The 21,167-nt window shown below is 43.0% G+C and overlaps 1 pseudogene across 1 annotated transcript; it reads right to left on the bottom strand.

Moving 5' to 3' along the window:
- Positions 1-5,475: 5,475 nt before the first annotated feature.
- On the bottom strand, positions 5,476-13,298 carry LOC125537300 (uncharacterized; annotated as a pseudogene). Its single transcript, XR_007295768.2, has 2 exons — positions 8,676-13,298; positions 5,476-8,351 (listed from the first exon to the last, which is right to left on the bottom strand). The product of XR_007295768.2 is annotated as an uncharacterized LOC125537300 (transcript).
- Between the last annotated feature and the right edge of the window lie 7,869 nt (positions 13,299-21,167).

The raw sequence follows: 21,167 nt of genomic DNA, 5'->3' as shown, positions 1-21,167 counted from the left end.
CCAAACTTTTGGATAAAGAGTGTTTTAGATTCATCACGAGCACCCCTATACTACCTACGTGGGGGCTGAAGCCGATGACAGGCCAACTCTCAGACTTAATAAAATGGCCGCACAGGAGGTAAAATTTTAAATAATAAACAGCAAGCATTATATTATACATCAGTCTTGTTTTCATCATACAGGGCGAGATAACATGAAAGTACTCATTCAAAGATAATGTCTTTTGAGCACTGGACCTCTACAATGCTGGATCCCTTGAGGACATCATCAAAATAGCACTCCGGCGTGCGGTGCTCCTTGCCAGCGGGCGGTCCCTCGGTCGCGAGTTTGACGACGTCCATCTTCACCCACTGTATCTTGACACGGGCGAAGGCCATCCGCGCACTTTCGATGCAGACCGACCGCTTGATGACATCCAAACAGGGGCAGGCATTGACCAGCCGCTTCACAAGCCCGAAGTAGTTGTTGGGTATTACTTTGGCAGCCCATAGTCAGATTATCAAATCCTTCATGGCAGTTCGGCCACCCTATGCAGTTCGACCAACTGTTTTAGCTGATCGCTAAAGGGTACCGGATGTTCTGGTGCAAGGTATTGCGACCAGAACAACTTCTCCGTCGAGCTCCCGTCTTCGGCTCGGAAGAACTCCACAGCATCAGCAACACTACACGGTAGATCCGCAAACGCCCCTGGAGAACTCCAAATCTGGGTCAGTAAGAGGAACCTTTTCTTCACATACTTGCTCTGCATAATAAAGGCTTTACCAGCTGCAATTTTTCTGGCCTCCTAGATCTCCTGGAGGGCGCCTTGGGCTTCGGCCCTGGCATCTTGTGCACTTTGGCGGGCCTTGGCAAGTTCGGAATCTTGATCCGCAATGTGGCGCTCCAAGGACTCGCATTTCTGCATAGCGTCCTGAAGCTCCTGTTGGACCTCGCCAACCCTGGCCTCGTGTTTCACACGAGTAGCTTGTTCCTTCACCGCTCTCTCCTTGGCCTCGGGCAGTGCCTTCTTGAGGGCCTCCACCTCGGTCTCCGCCCCTAATAATAAATGTCATGACACTAGGGTTAGTACAGATCATCCATCCTTTTCGGATATACACAAGGACATTGCATACCTTGTTTATCTTCTAGCTGCTTTTTTACACGGTCGGGTTCACCCTCGGCCCGCTCTAGCCTCTACTTTAGTCCAGAGACTTCAGCGGCATGAGAGGTCGCGACTAGTAGCGATGGCTGCTTATTCACATAGACATATATGGTTAGTCTCATGCGAAAATCTATTTGATCCTCTGTTTGGCTACTCTTTTCGAACACCGGATAGAGTCTCAGGGGCCACCGTCTATACTGTGACTTCTTTTTTGCATAATTACGTCACTTACCTGAAAGCCTGTCAGAAGTTGGGTACATGCTTTGGTCAGTCCGCTCTTAACGGACTAAACCCTTCCAATCACCGTTCCCATGAGGGTGTGGTGTTCTTCCACGATAGAAGTGCCTCTCAGCGCTTCCATTAGAGTATCCGGTGCCTCTGGATGGACAGAGGTCACCAGTGGGATAGGTGCACCTCCTTCTTTCGAAGGAGGTTGCCTTCTTGATTTTGGAGCCGTATGGGCCTCCGGAACAATATTCGGCTGGGGGCCGCACTAGATATGGCCCCCATCGCCAGTGTCTAGAGGGATTTGCTGCCCCAGGTGTCCGGCAGCTGAGGTTTTTCCCTCCCACGCCATCCTAATGGCCCTCTGCGCCTCTCCTTGGCTCGTAGAGGCCCTTCGGGACACCGACTCGGCGTCGTCTGTGGCCTTGGGAGAGGTGGCTGTCGGCAGCGAATCGTTGACCATAGCCTTTGGATCCAGGGAACCTCTCGATGAGGATCGCTGGGAGCTGTCGTGGGCCGGACTACAATGCGTGATTCAACACATCCGAATTACGAAATAAGAGAGTCCGGCATATAAGTGCGTTAGAGCCTTCGAATACTTACGATCCGGCCGGGGGCTTCTCCCTGGGGCGCCACTCCGAGCTGCTCTCGGTGTCCAACGCGCTGTCGTCCGCGAGGGAGGTTTTCCCCCTCTTGGATGCTTCAGCCTCCAGACACGTGGAGGCCGCCCTTTTCTTCCTTCCCCCCGCAAGGGGGGAGTTGCTTTCTTCCTCCTCCTCCTCCTCTTCCTCGTCGTCGGTGGCGGGTGTGGACTGGGTCTCGATGTCTTCGGACGTCATGTCCGAAGTGCCCTTGTGACCGAGGCCACCTCCGGCCCCCTTGGCCTTCTTCTTGGCCTTCTTCTCCAGCGCCTAGTAGGGCGCCAGAACCAGCATCTTCGTCAGAAGAGGAATTGCAGGGTCTTCGAGCAGCGGAGGTGGGCTCTTTATCAGCTCCGCCTTCGTCGTCCAGCTCTAAAAAAGTATATAAAGACGGGGAAGCTTAGACATGCCCCTTGAATATGTGAGTAAAGGATACACCTTGAAAACACGAGAAAACTTACCGGACCGGCGGGGTGGGTTAGGTTGTACCCACGGTCTTCGGACTCCTTCGGCCATGTTTTGTTGGCCTTGAAGAGCACCTTCTAAATACCATGGTGTGTAACGCCGAGGAAGTGTTGCAGGGTCTGGTGCTTAGCTGGATCGAATTCCCACAAATTCCAGGTCCGGCTTTGGCATGGAAGGATACGGCGAAAGAGCATCACCTGGATCACATTGACAAGCTTGATGTTCTTCTCGACCATCCTCTTTATGCACGTTTGCAGCACTGTCAGCTCGTCCGACGATGCCCAGTCTAGGCCCTTCTCTAGCCAGGAGGTCAGCCGCATTGGGGCCCCAGACCTGAACTCGGGGGCTTCGGCCCAGGTGGTGCCGCGGGGCTCTATGACATAGAACCACTGTTTTGCCACCCTTTGACAGTCTCCACGAAAGTGCCTTTGGGCCACACGACATTGGGCATCTTTCTCACCATGGCGCCTCCGCACTCAGCATGTTGGCCATGTACCACCTTCGGCTTCACAATGAAGATCTTCAGTGACAATCCAGGTGAGATGCGGAGGAAGGCCTCGCACACGACAATAAATGCCATGATGTTGAGGAAGGAGTTGGGGGCTAGATCATGGAAATCCACCCCATAATAGAACATAAGTCCACAGACAAATGGGTGGAGTGGAAACCCCAGCCCGCAGATGAAGTGAGGGATGAAAACTACCCTCTTGTGGGGCTCCGGGGTAGGGATGATCTGTCCCTCGGTCGGAAGCCGATGGGCGACTTCCTTGGCCAAATATCCGGCCTCCCGGAGCTGTGTGATGTCCTTCTCCTTGACAGAGGACACCATCCACTTTCCTTGCGCTCCAGATTTGGACATGACTGGAGTGCTGTTTGGAGGCGAAACGGATGAGGAATTGGGCACTGGAGCTCGAGAATGGGTAGGCAGAGAGAGAGAGAAGGCGTGGCTGAAAGGGGGTGAGTCCTTATCCCTTTATAAAGGCAGCGAATATCAAGCGCCTCCCCACTAGCCTTAAAACTTGCATGTTTCCCAAGGGCCACGCAGGTGGCACGGTTGGCTTACCCACGACCGTATTGATGAGAATCCCGTAATAAGGGGACACAATCTCTGCTTTGACAAGACGTGCCAATAAAACCGCATCTCGAAATATGAAGCGGCAGGCCGGTAAACGGTTCGAAATAATGACCGGGTGGTGATGTGGTGTCATGGTACAAAAAGTTGTCAGTGGATTGGACTTATGAAATATTATGCTCTCTGTAGTTGTGTGTGGTGCTTGTTTTGCATAGCCGGGCATGTTCTTTGTGTTCGAAAGTTGTTTTGAAGTATTCATAGGAGGAACCCGCCTTGCAATGCCGAAGACAATCTGCGCGCCGGACACCTCGTCATTGAAGCCTTGTTTAGGGGCTACTGAGGGAGTCCTGGACTAAGGGGTCCTCGGGCGTCCGGCCTATTGGACATGGGCCGGACTGTTGGGCCATGAAGGTACAAGACTAAAGATTCTCTCACCCGTGTCCAGATGGGACTCTCCTTGGCGTTGATGCCAAGCTTGGCGTTCGGATATGAAGATTCCTTTCTCTATAACCGACTTTGTACAACCCTAGTCCCCTCCAGTGTCTATATAAACTGGAGGGTTTAGTCCGTAGAGGCAATCATAATCATATAGGCTAGGCTTCTAGGGTTTTAGCCATTACGATCTCGTGGTTGATCAACTCTTGTAACCCCTATACTCATGAATATAATCAAGCAGGACGTAGGGTATTACCTCCATCAAGAGGGCCCGAACCTGGGTAAAACTCTGTGTCCCTTCTCTCCTATTACCATCAACCTCAGACGCATTGTTCGGGACCCCCTACCCGAGATCCGCCAGTTTTGACACCGACAGGTGGCAGTTATGGTGAAAGTGCCTCCCGTTTTGTCCTCCTTTGCATCCACTTTCATGGTAGCAGGTGTAGATGCCTTGCCTTCTTGCTCTTGCCGATAGAGCTCTCTGGTATGTCCTCAACGGGTGCGCGGTACTCCGAGGAGGTGCACTTTCCAAAGTCCTCATCAAGGTCTTGTCGGTCTTCTTGTTCTTCTTCTTCCCCCAGGAGCTTTGTCGGCAGGAGCAAGTGCCTTGCCGACAGATACTGCAACTGCTTCCCGATAAAGCTTGTCGGCGCTGATGATTATGTCTTTCATGTCGGAGTTGATGGTATTGACACTCATCATCCCTGGAATTTTTAGAGTGTTTGTAGGCATAGTGGGATGCCACCATGAATTTGGCCAGAGCCGGGCGGCCAAGAATTCCATTGTATGGTAGAGGTATTTTGACGACATCGAAGATAATCTTCTCTGTCATGTAGTTCAGCTCACTACCAAGCTTCACCGACTGATGACCCACAAGTATAGTGGATCAATCCTAGTCCTTTTGATAAGTAGTGTCGAACCCAACGAGGAGTAGAAGGAAATGACAAGCGGTTTTCAGCAAGGTATTATGTACAAGCACTAAAATTATTGGTACCAGATAGTTTGAGAGCAAGATAATTCGTAATGGGTAATAAGTAAAAATTGTAACTAAAGTGCAGCAAGGTGGCCCAATCCTTTTTATAGTAAAGGACAAGCCTGGATGAACTCTTATATAAAGCAAATCGCTCCCGAGGACACATGTGAATTATCATCAAGTTAGTCATCATGCTCATATGATTCGTGTTCGCTACATTGATAATTTGATATGTCGGTGGACCGGTGCTTGGGTGATGTCCTTACTTAGACAAGCCTCCCACTTACGATTAACCCCTGTCACAAGCATTTGTAACTACAAAAGGAAGAGCTAAGATAAATTTAACCATACCATTAAATATGTGGATCCAAATCAGCCCCTTACAAAGCAACACATAAACTAGGGTTCAAGCTTCTGTCACTCTAGCAACCCATCATCTACTTGCTACTTCCCAACGCCTTCCCCTAGGCCCAAATCATGGAGAAGTGTCATGTAGTCGACATTCTCATAACACCACTAGAGGAAATAAAAACATACATCTACCAACTTCACATGATTACTTATAACAAGACTTCTCCCATGTCCTCAGGAACAAAAGTAACTACTCACAAGACATATTCATGTTCAAGATCATAGGGTATCAAATGGCATTAAGAATCTAAACATATGATATTCCACCAAATAAACCAACTAGCATCAGCTACAAGGAGTAATCTACAGTACTAGCAACCCACAGGTACCAATCTAAAGTTTTGAGACAAAGATTCAATACAAGAGCTTTACTAGAGTTTGAGTGGATATGGTGCTAGTGAAGATGGTGACGACGATGGCTTCGATTTCCCCATCTCGGACGGAAGTTTCCCCGGTAGAATTGCTCCGCCGGAGACCTAGATTGCTTCTACCCAGGTTCCGCCTTGAGACGGCGTCGCTTCATCCTAAAAGCCTTCCTCTTATTTTTTTTCTAGGTCAAAACCCTTCATATAGTAGAAGATGGGCACCGGAGGCTAGTCAGGGGGCCCACAAGCCCAGGGGGCGTGCCTTGGGGGTAGGGCACTCCCCCGGGCTTGTGGCCACCTGGTGGGTCCCCTCCTTGTATTTCTTCACCCAATATTTTTTTATATTCCAAAATAATTCTCAATAAAGTTTCAGGACATTTGGAGTTGTGCAGAATAGGGATCTCAGATTTGCTCCTTTCCGGTCCAGAATTCCAGCTACCGGCATTCTCCTTTTCATGTAAATCTTGCAAAATAAGAGAAGAAGGGCATTAGAATTGCATCATAAAGTGTAATAACAGCCCATAATGTAATAAATATCCATATAAACACATGAGGCAAAATGGACGTATCAACTCTTCCAAGCTTAGACCTCACTTGTCCTCAAGCGAAAGCCGAAATCGATAATCATGACCACATGTTTAGATATAGAGGTGTCGATAAAACAAAATACGCACATGAGGGCATCATGATCATCATTAGAACAACAATATACTGTCATATAAATTCTTATGCTAAAGTGATAATTCATTCTGAAGGTAAAGTATGAACCGTAAACTTCATTGAAAACTAGCAACTATGATCTCATTCATTGATGCAATTGTAATTTGTCATAATGTCAGAAAGAGTCCATGTAAGAACCTTTTATCTAGCAAGTTCACATACTCAACCATCATTTAGTCTTTCACAATTGCTAACATTCACACAATACTTATGGGATAAGAGCTTCAATCAGACACATAGAAAGATGGGGGATTATAATTTTGCCTCCCAACCATTTACCTAAAGGGTAGAGTTAGCAACAATAACTCATGATCACCTACATCCGACTAGATATGTGTCTCTAGATCTTTCGCCAAGATAAGATGCTTGCCAAAAGGGAGAAAAATAAAAGGAATGCTGAAGATCACCATGAACCTTTCTTGAAGGTAGATAATTAAAATAAAAGATAGGACCTTCGCGGAGGGAAGCAGAGGTTGTCGTTTGCTTTTTATTTGAATGCACAAAATCTTAATGCAAATCAACATCACATTATATTGCCACTTGTGATAGTGACCTTTATTATGCATTCCGTCGCTTTTTTTTTCCCATCACAAGTTCGCACAAAGCTTATTTTCCTCACACTAAAAGATAATACATATTTAGAGGGCAATTTTTATTGCTTTGCACCGGTGACAACTTACTTCAAGGATCATACTCAACCCATAGCTAGGTATAGTAGACTCTTATGAAAAAACTGGGTTTTAAAGATTCTAGATGCACAAGTAGTATCTCTACTTGGTGCAGAATTTTTGGCTAGCATGAGATAATAAGGAAGCTCCACATGTTGGAGGATCCATGACAATATAGCTTCTATTCGGATGTAAGTAAACATAACTCATTATGTTGTCTTTATTGTCTAACACCAACTTATTAGAATATAATATTTTAATGAGTGCTCACAACAATAAAAGATGTCCAAGATAGTGTATTTATATGTGAAACCTCACTTTCTTTATTACTTCATATTAATTGCAACAACGACCAAAACTATGTTTGTCAACCTTCAATAAATTTCATGCATTATACTTCTTATATGTGAAGTTATCACTGTCCATAAGATTATTATATAATATTTTATTTTTTTATTCTTTTTCATCTCTAAGATCAAAGCTAGAAAGCAAAGCACTCAACCAAAAACTAATGTTTATTATATATATATATATCATACTCGGTTACATAGATAGATCACCAAGCAAAAACTTAAAAGGCTAGATGATAGTAAAACTTTTATTCTACTAGATCATGATTTAACCAAAATGATCAAACTAAAAATAGATGATAAAGATAAAGCTGGTGATACGATACCGGGGCACCTCCCCCAAGCTTGGCACAAGCCAAGTGGAGTGCCCATACCCGTGTACTCAAGTCTCCTCCTTAGGAGGTGGTGGTGATGAAGTTGATGATGTGAGATGCTTGTCTTCTAGCATAGGCTCCCCGTTATAGAAGGATGAGAGTGTCTCTAGAATACTAAAAATTTGCAGCTAAACTCATCCCCTTAATTCTAGACTCATACTCACAGTTTTGGTTTTGTAGGTCATAGATCTGGCTTGGAGGTGCTCAATTTGCTCATGAAGCTTGAATATGGCCTATCCAATATTATCGTTGTCCAGCTTGTGATCATGGGTGAATTCCATAATCATAGAGGGGTTGGCGTTAAGTCTGCGTTCCACCATCCCTTGACACCTTAAGATCTCCTGCTCTAGTGCTTTGAGCCTAGTCTTCATGCTTTTGGTCTTCTTTGGCCCTTGGACATCCCAAATGTGAAGCAACCCCTTGCATATCTCAATGGTTTGAGGGTGTTTCATCACCTCCGAAAGGTAGGGGTCAATGACCTTCTCGTAGAACTTGCCCTTAGATAAACTTCCTGTTGTCATGGCGATCTAGACTTGTCAGAAAGTAGTTCAAAACAAGAACATGGGATATTATTTGTGACATGGTGCTCAAAACCTTCGGGAGTTTATATTATGAATTTTTACCGTGCAAAACAAGTAGTCTGGAAGAAAATAGGGTCCGGGGAGTACACGAGGGCTCCACAAGCTCAAGAGGCGTGCCCAGGGGGTAGGGCACGCCCCTTAGGCTTGTCGCCTACTCGTGCACTTTCCAGACTACTTAATATTTTCCTATTTTTTTAAAACTCCAAAATAGAGTAAAATTGCTTTTATGGAACTTCTGGAGTAGGTTTACTTACCGTATCACATACCTCTTCCCTTTTAAGGTTCTGGAACATTCTGAAAAGTTTCCTTTATGTACTGCTTCGATGTTATGGAATGAATAATATTAGTCTCAATATTTATAGGCATACCTGAGATGTAATACTTAATTCTTGGCCCATTCACCACCCTTGGGTTTGTGCCTTTGGCGTTGTTGATCTTGATAGCATGGGACCAATAAACTTCTTCACTAAATGTAGGGTCCTTCCCATTTGGAGAAAAGTTTTCATACAAAAGATCTTAAATAATAATATAACAATACATGGCCACCTACATTAAATTCACGTTTTTCTATTCTTTTGTTGTGCCATCTTCTAACATTTTCTTTAAACACTTTAGCATTTTTCGTAGGCTTGGGTTCTCCATTCATCAACTGAGCTAATATCAAACAACCTCTTTTCACCGGAAAGTTTAAAATCATAGTAATTCTTTTCCATAAACCATTTTATACGGAGACATACTCATAGGATTTTTATAAGCAGTTCTATAAGCCCGAAGTGCATCATCTAGTTTCTTAGACCAATTCTTCCTAGATCTATTGACGTTCTTTTGCAAAATTAACTCTATTTCTCCTTACTCAAGTCAACTTGACCACTAGATAGAGGATGATAGGGGGATGCAATTATATGGTTGACATCATATTTAACAAGCAATTTACGGAAAGCACCATGAATAAAATGTGAACCACTATTAGTCATTAAATATCTAGGAACTCCAAACCTCAGGAAAATAACTTCTTTAAGCATTTTAATGGAAGTATTATGATCATCATGACAAGTTAGAATTTCTTCTACTACTTAGTAACATAATCAACAGCAATGAAAATATGTGTATACCCGTTAAAGGAAGGAAAAGGTCCCATATAGTCAAATCCATACATTGAATGGCTCCATAACAAGTGAATAATTCATAGGCATTTCCTGACATCTACCAGTATTTCCAATTCTTTGACATTCGTCACAAGATAGAACAAACTTACGTGCATCTTTGAAAAGAGTAGGCCAATAAAAACCAGATTGTAATACCTTCTGTGCAGTTCTGTCTCCCGCATGGTCTCCTCCATAAGCCTCGGAGTGACACTTCTATAGGACTTGTTCCTATTCATTCTCAGTTATACAATGTCCAATAATACCATCTACTCCTTTATAAAGATGTGGGTCATCCCGAAAGTAATGTCTTAAATCAAATAAGAACTTTTACTTTTGTTGGTATGTGAACTACGTGGTATAAATTTAGCAATAATGTAATCTCTACTCATAATGGAGCAGTTCATACATCGTTCATTAGTTGGTTCGTTCCCTCCCACCCCATCGATCCATTGATAGGCCTCCTACCCTCTGATTTTCCCCTCATCTGATCCTGAAGTTGCCAATTTTTTCCGTTGACACATCCATTCTCTCCCAACATATCTGGACAGAATCAGTACTTTCCGAAACATCTGATACCCAACCCCTCCATTGAACTAAAAACAATCCCCCACCCCAAATATACAATAGTTGGTGTCCCCGGCGTTGGCACGAGGACCTGTGTCAGCCTCCACTAGACCGATGTCGTGCAAGTGAGTGCCCCTCTCCTCTTTCCCTCTTCTAAAATCAGCTCCAATTGTTGGGTTGGCGATCCAAATTTTTGGACTATAATTTGCATCTTGTTTTTGTCTTTGTGTCCATTTGTTTGACCTGGATCAAGATCCAGATGTAATTTTTTACTAAATAGTGAGGTGGTTATCCATGTCATGTGTTCTAACCTGTTCAATGCTACAGTATGTTTTGTTTGAGCAGAGGGAACACCCCATTGTGTGGCGAGTAGTGCAGGAGGGAGCAGATGGAAGCAGACAAGGAGATGGAATGGAAAAGGAGAGAACGCCTCCTCCAAGTTCAAATCTATCGCACCATTACCACCACAAAAAGAAAGAAACTATCAGTTGATTGCTTACATCTAGCCAACGAGTGACATATATGGTTTGTGTTCTTTATTTGAACCCCGTGCGCTTTTGGTGGTGTTGCGACATGGTTTTTGTGCCTGCAACAACCTCTATCGGTGCCAATGGTGTCTAGGTTAGAGATGGATGCAAGCGAATGGAGACCAGTGCCTATCAGTCATTAGGAATAATAGCATCACAATGGTCTAGACCGCATCATGGTGAGTTTGTGACATGCACCGAGTCTTCTGGTCCTCCTTTTGGCATGTAAAACATGTATGTTGAAGTAATTGCAGCAAGAATTAAGTATGTTTATTTGTCATTTCTATGGATAGTATATGACAGTGCATAAGGAAAACTAAACGTGCTAGATAAGCATATTAACAACCACTGGACGAATGGTATACATAATGTAATCAGAATATCAATATTATAGGTACATGTGCAAACTCTTCACAGAAATTATATATGGTCTTTTTTGTGTGAATGAAATTATATATGGTATGACCATGTATCTTTGGGCAAGGCTATAATCTGAGCATGTGCTTTTTGGCTCAATCGGGTTTTAAGTCTTTTTTCCTATTCCTATGACTACAGATTGTTGTAGTAGCCATCTATAGACATGATAGTAGTACGAACATGCTCTTTGTGAAGGCGAAACTGATGCTTATCTTTTTTTGCTACCATTAGTTTCAGCAACTTTGGTGGCTCTACTACCTAATAGACAATACATTAAAGAGTGGGCAAGGTTCAAGATTCTTAGAAAATTCTCATTTCTGATGTTAACCTGATGCGTTTGTCCAGGAAGAAAACTTTGCTAAATGAGTGCTTTTAACATCTCCTTCAACGAGGTGATAGAGGAAGGAAGAAGCAAGTTGCAAGTTTGGGTGTATACATTATAGTATGACTTGGTTCTTTGGCAAAATGTTCATGGCTAAAAATTGGTGGGGGTTTTTTAGTTCAGTTTAGAGAACATTTTCCATCGCCATAATTTTTAGTCCGGAGGTACTGCCCAATCAAAGAATAGATATTTTTGAGTCGGGTCTCTATAACCTTATTGTTATTCTGTACCAACACATGCCCAATCAAAGAATGGTGGTTATTGACCAACAAAAATTGCCAAGCAATCTGCAAAGTATATACAAAGTGATTTGTATGAATACCAAAAAAAAGGTTGTGCCTGCATGAGGACTGCATTCGCAGTGTAGGCAAAGAATCTATTATGGAATCTGTGCAGTTCTTGTGAGGTATTTTGAAGAATTTAAATAAGCGGCAATGAGTGGTGGTCATGAATCAGGAAAAGGTGTGGGTGCCATTGTGGTACAGCAGCCCCGCTGCCCCACCACGCAGCACTTGCACTGGACGGGCCCGGCCTTGGGATCAATCAAACTAAATTCTGTAGCCTCATACTTGGAGTAAATGGGTGAACATTCTGCAGGTGCTATTGCAAGGGACAGTAGAGGTCATGTTGTTATTTCTATCTGTTAGAATACGTCACCTAGACATAGTGTTGAGGAGGCCAAAGCAAAAGCAGCCCTTATTTTGTTGGATGCACTCTCGAGGATCTATAGGGGGCCGTGATTTTGGAACTTGACTGCCAAATTCGGATTAAGGAAATGATGACAGGGAAGCAGTCCCTCTACCCCTGCTATGGACTTCCAAGAAACATCAAGCAAGCACTGACAAACTTCTCAGATCATAGTATTAGAAGTGTGTGGAGATTGTGCAATGCCCTTGCTGATGGGCTTGTAGCGTTGTCCAGGAATTTGGAAGACTGGGAGAGGATTGCGAACGTACTAGACTGCCTCGCCCGCTTATGATCTCTAAATTTGTTGTTTCAGCAGAGTAGCTTTACTACTCTAAATCTCAAAAAGAAAAAGGTTGTACCTCTCCCTGGGATAATCATGGCAATTTCAAGGGGTACAATTTAGGGGAATTACCTGTAGGGGAGGGAGCCAACGGCGTTCGCGTTGGAGCCCACGGCATTCACAACGACCATCAAACGCAGAGACAACACCCCTGCCAGCCTCAAAGTTGTCATCGCCGTCTGCTTCCTCACCCTCGAAGAGCCTGCATGGCGCCGGACCCTGGCCACCCCTACGTCAAGCCACCGGCAACCGAAGCCAATAAGACCTCGCGCCCCAGCCGCATGAGATGAGCTCCTCCCATGGTCTTGCACCGCCATTGTCCCGCGAGTCACAGGCCACCTCGCCGGAGATGAGCACCGCCGCGGATCCGGCCTGAACGGGACCGGATTGAGCACCCATGCCCGGATCAACGCGTCCCTGCGTCCGTCACTGTCGGTCGCGCTGCACCCAGCTCGTCAGACCTCCAAACCCCGTGTTGCACCTCTCCTGCATCCCCAACCTGCACTTATCCCCGTGCTCGAGGCCGCCACTATTGGGGCCGCTCCTCTTACTTGAGCGTCCATCACTATGGACCTATTTTCCTCCTCCAGCTGAGGCTGTCGTGGGACCAGTGGTGACCTTCCTCACGCGGCAACCGCCGATGCATGCGACGAATGCGGTGTTCGGCGGGTAGAGTCGCGCGGTTGCGACATGAGCTTTTCAACATGCACGGCAGATGCGGCGGGGGTGGGGAGACTGGGAGAGGCGCGAGATAGGTTGAGTGAGTGGAGAGGAGAGGAGAGAGTATTGGGGGAGATAAGGTTGCATTCCATTCGGTGCTGAACGAAAGAAACTTCTTTTTTGGATTTCCTTTTTAGGGGTAGATTGGGTGCTGGTTGAGCCGTGCTGGATAGTTAATTTGGGCCTTGTATCAGGAATGTTTTCTCTTTTAAAATAGATAGATAATTAAAGTATATATATACCTCACAAAAAAATAAAGCATATATATATATATATATTAAACATGGTTCATACAAATAAATATTTTTATATAGTTTTTAGATATATTGAGAGTATCACAACAAATATTGAGAGAAGAAACCGAATATACTTGGTTTATGTTGGTTTGCTTGCATGTTTATATATTTTGTTGGAGAAATTTTGATAGCCTAAATAAATAATTTAAAATGATTTAAGAAATTTTAGATGGCTACTTATTTATATATGAACATTATTGTTGGTTGTTTTCCATGACAGAAATGCAACATCTTTTTTTAATAATATGAAAAGGTGTTCTTTTTACAAAATAAAACAGTTGTGTTAGTTTCACTTTTATTGTTATACATTATATATGTTTATATGATGCAATAGAAAATATCGTTTATATTTCATCAGAGATAGAAAGTGACGCGTTCCGACATACGCACTAATCTAATGATGACAAACCGGACTGAAACACCATGAGAAGAGGTGCATATAGCTAATCGTTCTTTGTATGTATGTTAAACATGATAATACAAAAGGTGTGTTTTTTATATATTATTTTTTTAGAATATATGAGACATATATATGGATTTTGGAGATGCACACAAAAGAACCATCGACAAGGGTTCCGAAGCGACGTCGTTGAAAGGGGCCAAAAATTCACAAGTTTTTTTACAAAATAATTATGTGGAAACATTGATATCTCATAACAAACCAAAAAAACCCAATTTAAATGTTATCGCACAAGGTATTTTTTCAATATTATTATCGATCTTTGCTTTGTCATAGTACCTTTTGTATTCAACTAATTTGGCTCATTTTTGTATCATGTCGACAGTCTATGTTTGCACCCCTAGAGATATTACAGTCATCGTATCAAACATGTCTGCCCCCAAGAAAACCAAGTTCGTGGGCATTGCAAGTGAAGTGGACTTCAATTATTAGTTAATTATGTCTGTGTTATATTGTCTGTACGTGTGAAATTTAACATGCATTGTTTTTATATAACTCCTGCAAAATATTTCAAGAGCTCGTGGCAACGCACGGGCATTCTACTAATTAGCATAGTCTACATGCCAAGGAGTATTACGAGAAGTATTATGACAGGTAGTTGTTCATTAGGAAAACTATCATTAATATGCAGTGCCCCATCAAGATTATTTTCTAACCTAGACAAGTTATCAGCTACGGGATTCATAACTCTGTTCCTATCAGTAATATGCATGTCAAATTCTTGTAACAAAAGAACCCACCTAATGAGTTTAGGTTTAGCATCTTTCCTTTCTATAAGGTATTTAATAGCAGCATGATTTGTGTGAACAATTACTTTAGAGTCAACTATGTGAGATCTGAATTTATCACAAGCAAACACGACTGCTAAAAATTCGTTCTCAGCAGTAGCACAATTTCTTTGAGCACTGCCTAGAGGTTGGCTAGCATAATGGATAACCTTTAATTTCTTATGAACTCTTTGTCGTAGAACAACACCAACAACATAATCACTAGCATCACACATTATTTCAAAAGGTAAGTTCCTATCAGGTGGTCGAACAATGGGTGCAGAGATTAAGGCTTTCTTAAGTGTTTCAATGGCTTCTATACAATCATTATCAAAAACAAATGGAACATCTTCTTACAAGAGATTAGTAAGAGGCCTAGAAATTTTAGAGAAGTCTTTAATAAATATCTATAGAAACCCGCATGACCAAGGAAACTTCTTATACTTTTGATATCTTTAGGACATGGCATTTTCTCAATTGCATCAAGTTTTGCTTTATCAACTTAAATACCTCTTTCAGAAAATTTATGCCCCAAGATGGTACATTCGCTCACCATAAAGTTGCACTTCTCCCAATCCAAGACAAGATTAGTTTCTTCACAAGTCTACAAATCTCGATCAAGGTTGCTTAAGCAATTATAAAAAGAAGTTCCGTAAATGGAATAATCGTCCATGAAAACCACAACAATCATTTCACAAAAGTTAAAGAATATAGAAGTCATACATCTTTGAAAGGTAGCCGTTATATTGCATAAATGAAAAGGCATATGTCTACAAGCAAAAGTACCAAAAGGGCATGTGAAAGTAGTTTTTTCCTTGATCCTATCGTGACACTAGTATTTGGGAAAAACCGGAGTATCCAGCTAGAAAACAGAAATGTGTATGCTTTGATAACCTTTCTAGCATTTGAACAACAAATGGTAAGGTGTAATGATCCTTCCTACTGGCTTTGTTTAATTTTCTAAAATCAATTACCATCCTATAACATGTTATAATTCTTTATGGAATAAGTTCATTCTTATCATTTGGGACAATAGTAATACCTCCCTTCTTAGGAACACAATGAACATGACTTACCCGTCTACTCTCAGTGATAGGATAGATTATACCTACTTCCAGGAGCTTTAATATTTCATTTCTTACCACTTCCTTCATCTTAGGATTTAATCGTCGCTGGTGATCAACAACTCTTTTAGCATCAGGCTCCATATTAATTTTCCGCTAGCATAGAGTGGGACTAATGCCCTTAAGATTATCGAGAGTATATCCAATAGTGGCACAGTGCTTTCTCAGAGTTTTTAATAATATCTTTTCTTCATGCTTTGAAAGGTTAGCACTAATAACAATAGGATATATCTTCTAGTCATCAAGATAAGCATATATTAGTGTGTTAGGCAATTGTTTTAATTCAAACACAGGGTCACCCTTAGGTAGTGGAGGACCTCCAAGAGTTTCAATAGGTAAATTGTGTTTAAGAATAGGTTGTTGTTTGAAGAATATCTCATCTATTTCGTTTCTTTCATTCATATGCTTATCATTTTCATGGTCTAGCAAATATTGTTCTAAAAGGTTAGTAGGAGGAACGACAATAGAAGCAAGACCAATAATTTCATCCTTACAAGCACGAGGTCGTCTACGGAATTTGGAGAAATTAAACTCATGAGACACATCACCAAAGTTAACACTGACAGTTTTCCTTAGTGCAATCAATCTTAGCATTAACCGTATTCAGGACAGGTCTACCAAATATAATGGGACAGAAATCATCTTGTGGGGAACCAGGAACTAGAAAATTAGTATGATATTTAATTTTCCCACACAATACATCAACATCTCTAACAATCCCAAGTGGTGTAATTGTATCTCTTTTAGAAAGCTTAATTGTAACATCAATATCTTATATCTCGGTAGGAGCAGTATCATTCATAATTTCTTGATATAAGGTAAACGGAATAGCACTCACATAAGCCATGATAACAATGATCTCCAATTACACCAAAGTAAACTATATATTACATGCATAATTAACTAGGATAAATGATCATCTAATCATCAGCTACTTCTTGGGACACATGCCCCCACTACTCTGCTGGTGGCTCGATCCGACCTCGTCGATTTCAGGAAGGAGGCACTTCCTCATGTCGACGATCTACATGTGCACACGTAGCATGTGTACACACTGTTGGTCGCGAACCTGAGGTGAGGTTCATCCAGTTGCCGCATCCAGGCCCCGTGCCAAGATATGGGAAGTCATCTGTTGCATCCCGCTTCATCTTTTTGTAGTAGGGGTCGATGATGGTCGAGGCAAGTTCAACCAGTGACGGTGTACAAAAGTAGGGGCCCTCCTTTGCACCCCTTTACTTGTGCATGGGAAGTCAGAGCCACACCTACAGCCGCACTGAGTAGGGAAGAGGAGGGAAGCCGGAGCACAAGACAACCGAAGCAACACCAAGACCAGAGGCAGAGCAAAAGGGCGAGGTGGACTCCCCCGGCAAGACCTTTGCCGGGGCAGCTTCCACAACACCGGCAAGATCCTTGACGGGGCAACTTGCCTGACGCCAGCAGAGCGTGCCACCCTTGAGCCCTAGGGTTTCCAACACCATCAACTAAATTGGAACCAAGGCTCGGGAGGCACCTCTTTGGTGGCATGCAGATCTTTGTGGCGATCATAAATTGTAACATCCCAAATTTTCAATTTGGAATGTTATACATTAGATCATCATGCATATCATATTTTATTTTGCTTTTGGTTTTGATCCAAGAAAATCCTAAGCAACTCAAGGACCCACGGAGAGAGTTGGGGATTTCGTCATTTACATATTTGAGTTTTCTCAAATTATGTAAACAGGATCATTTGATTTTATTTATTTTATCATCAATTATTTCTATTACAAAAATATGAGAGAGGGAATAAAATGACTTTCCCAAAATATAGAAATATTGAGGATTTAATAAAAAAATCAAATAAGATTTATTTCGGAGTTTTTCGGTATTTTTATTTGAATTTAGGAAAAATGCGTGTTTTTCAAAGTTGTAGTTTGGGCCCCAATAAATGTTCACTTTATCCGGCTTGATTTTAGAAACCCAGCAAAATTTATTTCGTGATTTTTGGAGTCCGTTTAGTATTTTTTATTTTTCTTCCGAGCGGAATTAAAAAAAAAGCGGAACCGACTTTGGGCCGTACTCGGCCAGGACACCGCCGGCCAAGGCTATATAAGCCGCCGCCCCAGGGCCCGAGTGCCCAGCCGCCAGCCACCCCTGCCCTAACCCTAGCCGCCGCCGCCAGCCGCCGCCGCCGCCCCGCCGCTGACTCGCCGGAGAAGCGCGCCGCCCGAGGTTCGCCGCGCGCCCCGTTTTCCGTGCTATTTTTTAAAAAAATAATTTGTTCGTCGTTTTTCTTTTTTCGTCAGATTTTCCGCGGTTATTTTCTGATCGCGATTTCTGATCCGATTCTCGTTTTAGTATAACTTTTCGCTCATTTATCGGAATCAGGCGATTCAAGCGCCTAGAGTTTTGTCTCGAAACCTTCTTTCCGAATAATCAACTTAAACATGCTTTTGCTACTGTAAAATTTGCCCTAGATCCAGATTACTAGAACGAAGTTGTTTTCTTTCGCCGTTTGATTTCTTTTGCTTCGTTCGATTTGATTCTTTTTGCAAACCAGGGTTCTTAAGTTGAACTTTCTGGTTAGATCTTCTATTTGAGTTTTACCTGTGCATTAGATGAGTACTTATTGTATGCTTGTTGTTTGTCTGCGATAGAATACCCGGAGTGCGCCGCCTGTTACTTCGAATCTCTAGGTTTCGCGGATCATCTGCAAGGCAAGTAACACTTTGATCATACCTTTTCTACAACCCAGTTTTATTGCATTAGATCAATCCTCACACGTTGCATGATTAGGATCTAGTTAAATTGTTGGATGGGAAGTAGATGAGGTAGTACCTATTACCTATTTATTATCAAACCTTTGAGACTTACTTCTACGTTTGCTTATTATGCCATGCTATGCTAGTAGACGTGGATTGGGTGAGTGATATCCATGACAGATGTGAGATTGTTAATTAATGGTTTATCTAAGGTGGCAACCTAACACACATCTGGGTGGATTGAGGCACCTGGGGTTTCCAGGACTTTCCTGTTTTTCTTTTGGACCGCCACCCAGGCTCAAAGGGATCATGAGATTATTCATACTAGAAACTTCCGTGTGCAGCCACAAGCCATTATGGGCTCTGGCATAGTTGACTAAGTTGTGCGAACTCTTACAGTGGTAGACTAGCAGATGTAGGGGATGTAGGTGGTACGGTCTACCCGATCGTAAGGTGCTAGCGCTTCTGAAAGACTATGTCTCGGTCATCCGTCTTCTCAAACACCCTGTAGTGCGAGAAACCAAACGGAGGCGATCGAGTCTTGTGGGGAAAAGTGAGCAAACCTCTACAGAGTGTAACAAACTAATCATGGTTAGCTGTGTCCCCGGTTATGGACATCTTGAGTATCTAGTACCTAGATTTTCATGTGAATGTCAACATGTTACTCTAAATTAATTTTGATGGGTTTTAATGATGTACTTAATTGGGATTGAGAATGCTGTCAACCATTCTCAATGTTTAACAACCACCATGATAGTAATTAAATTTATTCCTTTGAAGTAGGGAAAAATTGGCTTCACGCAAAAACTGTAACCATAGAGCTTTCCACCAGCCAAATATGCATATAGTATAGCTGTTGCATTCCATTATTCTCTATGTGTTATCTTGCCAGCATATTCCATGTGCTGACCCGTTTTCGGGCTGCAACGTTAATGTTGCAGACTTTTCAGACGACGATTAAGGAATTTTTAGGTCGTGGTTCTATACTCAGTGATGCCGTTGGAGTTGATGGACTCACTTATCTTCCAAGCCTTCCGCTGTTATCGTTATTAGATGGCCTTAAGCCATATTTATTGTAATAAGTTCTCTTTTGAGACACCCGATGTAATAAGTGTGTGATTGCTACTCTGCTATAAATCCTTCGAGTACTGTGTGGTGTCAGCATTACTGATCCAGGGATGACACCGGAGCACAGAGATCAGACTGTTTGAGGTCTGGTCGCTACAGAGATGGTATGAGAGCACACGCTGACGTAGGACACGAACACTAAGCTAAAGACCTAGATCACTACTCACTCTCTTCTCTTCTGACTTCTCATCTTTTCTACTCTTTAGGATGGCGGGTGCAAGGAACAAGTTCACACAACCGGACGAAGATACACCCTTTGGACGCCACTTGAAGGAAGTCACTAGATACCTGAACATAGGAGTACCAAGCTTCACGGGAACCTACAACGCCACTTTACCTGAAGAAGAGCGTTGGATGATTCAAGTTCAAGTTCCAGGAAGGACGTTCATGCCAGTCACTGAGCCCATAGAGTTTTCTTTTGATGCACCAACTTGGAGTCTAGGAAAGAGCATGGCAGCTCACATCGCCATGGGACGCATTGGAGAAGTCTACCACAAGGATCTCAAGGATACTATCTACCAGATTTGTGGGCGCTGAGATGAACACTGGGAGATGATCAGCACCAGGAAAGATAGATCAATTGCAGCTTTTATCCAGGAGTTAAACCAGCACATTCGACGACAGGAGAATCAGATGTGCGCCGACATGATAGATCTGAAGAAGGCTAAGACTAGAATCAAGGAACTAGGGGAAGAACTCAAGGCTACACGCGAAGATTATGAGGAAGAAATTGAAGTATTGGTGGAGAAGAATGACGATCTGATCAAGAAGATTGGCATATTTATGGGAGGCCCGACACCAGTAGATGAAGACGAGGAAACCAAGGAGATTAGCCCGGAAGACTACATCATCATCGATGGCACCGACTCGGAACAAGATAGTAGCGATGATGACTATGTGGATGAAGCAGGAGCAGATATCATGGAGTCTACAACCGTAGAATATTTCTAGTAGACCACCTCATCAGTAGTAGTAGCCCACCATGTAAATATAGTAGTCCGAGCACTTTTGCGATAGCTAGATCGGTTGTATGTCCTTGTTTGATTGATTGAAGTGAATTCTTTGTTTTGCCTCATGTGCATATGGGTAGTGTTTTCCCTTTAGACCCCTCTATTCTTATATCTCATCTTTTCTAAACCCTCAGATGCCTCCGAGACGTGACCCCGGATTTGCCTTTCCGCCGGAGCTCACCCAGTTGATCCAGCAGCAGAACACCTTGATGCAGTTGCTAGTTCAGAATCAGAATCAAGGGGATTTGTGGATAAGTATAACCTACCAACCCAAGCCCTTAGGTCACCCATGTTAGTAACTTCGCCAGGAGCAGAGTATGTGGCTAGCCTATGGTGTGATCGGTCACCATTAAGGATTGGTAACTATGTTTTTCCCTCAGACCTAATAGTATTGGAATCTCAAGGATTGGATGTGATATTAGGCATGGATTGGTTATC

This window comes from Triticum urartu, chromosome 2A (genome assembly GCF_056163025.1).
Source record: "Triticum urartu cultivar PI428250 chromosome 2A, HENAU_Tu73, whole genome shotgun sequence".
Taxonomy (NCBI): domain Eukaryota; kingdom Viridiplantae; phylum Streptophyta; class Magnoliopsida; order Poales; family Poaceae; genus Triticum; species Triticum urartu.
Note: the sequence above shows the minus strand (reverse complement) of the source record. Positions and strands in the feature narration are given on the sequence as shown.